The 2,500-nt window shown below is 44.4% G+C and overlaps 1 protein-coding gene across 3 annotated transcripts in view; it reads left to right on the forward strand.

Moving 5' to 3' along the window:
* Nucleotides 1-2,079: 2,079 nt before the first annotated feature.
* The window catches only part of eya4 (EYA transcriptional coactivator and phosphatase 4), a 67,935-nt gene continuing 67,514 nt past the window's right edge, over nucleotides 2,080-2,500 (forward strand). For all 3 annotated transcript variants that reach the window (XM_062551164.1, XM_062551165.1, XM_062551166.1), the window contains exon 1: nucleotides 2,080-2,493. The gene's annotated coding sequence lies outside the window, so the exon portion shown is untranslated. The remainder of the gene's footprint in view (nucleotides 2,494-2,500) is intronic.

Genomic DNA, 2,500 nt, shown 5'->3' on the forward strand with positions numbered 1-2,500 from the left:
TTGTTCCTGTTGTTTACCAAGGAAACTTTTGACTCTCCCTCTCTCGTTCACCGCCATTTTGGCCGACCCGTGAGTTTGTGTTTACCCTGGCAGTCCTGAAGTGTTTACAAGTGAAAATGTTGCTTTCCTGCAGAGCGGAGCGCGCACCAGGACACTCTGACACACAGCGCGTGCCTGCAAAGAGAATAATCTCTCTCTCTCTTCCTCTCTCTCCCCCTCCCACTACCATCTCTCGCTCTCTCTCTCTCTCTCTCTCTCTCTCTCTCTTTCCCTCTCTCTTTCTGTCTCTCTCTGCCTGCGAAGAGGGTAATCCCAGTAAGGTTTAATTACATAGATAGGGGATGACACAATCAGGCAGGAGCACACACACACACACACACACACACACACACACACACACACACACACATACACATTCACACACTCACCAGTGCTCACTCTCTATCTCTCTCAATTCAATTAAATTCAGCTAAATTCAAATGCTTTATTGGCATGACCATTCATGAAGAAAGTGTTACCAGAGGATACTCTCTCTCCCTCCCTCTCTCTATCTCTCTCTCTCTCTCTCTCGCAAGTGCGCGCACACACACACACACACACACACACACACACACACACACACACACACACACACTAGTACCCAGGCATGGCTGCCTGACAGACTGGCATGGCTAAAATCAGTTCAAGGTACAGGGTGTTCTACTTACAGGATTATTAAACAAAACAAATATACCTTCTTCAACGCCCACAGAAGGAGTGAATAAAGGTGTTATGCAAAGTCATTACATATAAAACATTACTTTCCATACATACAGTAGCTATTAGTATGGAATGCAATACAACCCAAGGGTGCACAAAAGCCAATGGAAAATAATTTTATGGACGACTTTGACAAAGCACACATACAGTGTATGCTGTTATGGTGTGTATTTGTGTGTGTGTGTGTGTGTGTGTGTGTGTGTGTGTGTGTGTGTGTGTGTGTGTGTGTGTGTGTGTGTGTTTGGTGTTTGTGCATGTATGTGTGCGTGTGTGTATGTGTGTCTTGGGTGTAAGGGCAAGAAGGGAATGTAACACCCAATTTTAGTCTCTCTCTCCCTCTCCCGCTCTCACTCTCAAACACACACACACACACACACACACACACACACACACACACACACACACACACACACACTTGTTTAGAAACAGGGTTCCCAATAACTGCGGCTTCTTTTCAATGCTTTTTAAAGTCAATTTTTTTCTATCTCTGCTTACATTGGACAATTACATTGCATTGCAATTTATCACCTTACATTGATATATCACCACATCATGTACATGGGCACTTGAAGTCTTGAGCTATTCTGTTCATCAGTCTAGCAGACCACTGCATGGGAGCAAGGTGTAGAGAGAGAATGGGAGTCATTCTCCAGAGAAATCAAGATATGCACTAAGTTCTGGGGACTCATCTACAATGAATCACTCGAATAGATATTGGTTTGATACTGTAGATGACTGTATTCAGATCAAGAGAGAGAAAGGGAGGACAGAGAGAGAGTGAGAGAGAGAGAGAGAGATGTTTCAGCGTTGCTTGTGGAAAATGTCCGTAATTCCAGATTCCCTCCTGTTCACTCTCCTTTGACCTCCGTCCCTCTGACCTCCTTTAGAACCTCAGTCACTCTCACCCGCAAAATCTTTCCCTCTTGCATTGCTCCCTCTCACTTTTTTTGAATGTGTTCACTAAATAAACAAATAGCCTACATTAAAACTTACCCCAATGATTAAATAGCAGCAATTTAGTTAACTCACAGGGGATCAGAAAACCCTCTCGGTTTTGAATCCCTGCGTTTGTGGGGTTTGAATTAAACGGCACGATCGTTTGGACCAAACTATTAATAAGAATTTCATTATGGCATCTCAGGCGCTCGAGCTGTACCCCATTACAGGTTTGGGCTCGAGCCAAAATACTCGCGCATGGCAGCTGAACGCATGCGCAGTAGAGCGCGCCGTCTTCGCTCAGTAGTCGGTGAAAGGAGTGGGTGTGTGGGTGCCGGTGCAGCGGGAGGTAGAACTCTCAATAATGAAGTGCTGCCACGGCGTGCGAAAGTGCGCGAGCTAACTTTAGTGCTGAAAATAAATATTTATAAAAAAAAATAACCTCGCTAGTAGATAGCTGCCAGACAGTGCATCTGTAAAGAAAACGCCAATTATTTACTCGATGAACTTAGTGCACTTGAAGCTTTTTTTTTTCCTTCGAGTAGTTTGTGAGTCTTCTTAGAGTTTGTTGTGGTCACTTCGGCTTCTTGGTTCGTCTGTTGATCCAACCAACGGATGAATATCTACAGCGCGAGCCTTTGCACGAATAGTCTACAGAGTGAAGGCGCGCGGGGACTGTTTTCTGGACTTTCTCCGGATCATCTGTTCATGAAATATTGGTACACGGAAATGGCTCTAAATTGAATGTGGAAAAGAACTGGGAAATCTTCGGCGGTACAAAAATACTTTCATACCAAGGTATGTG

The sequence above is a fragment of the Sardina pilchardus genome, chromosome 12 (genome assembly GCF_963854185.1).
Source record: "Sardina pilchardus chromosome 12, fSarPil1.1, whole genome shotgun sequence".
NCBI classification, from domain to species: domain Eukaryota; kingdom Metazoa; phylum Chordata; class Actinopteri; order Clupeiformes; family Clupeidae; genus Sardina; species Sardina pilchardus.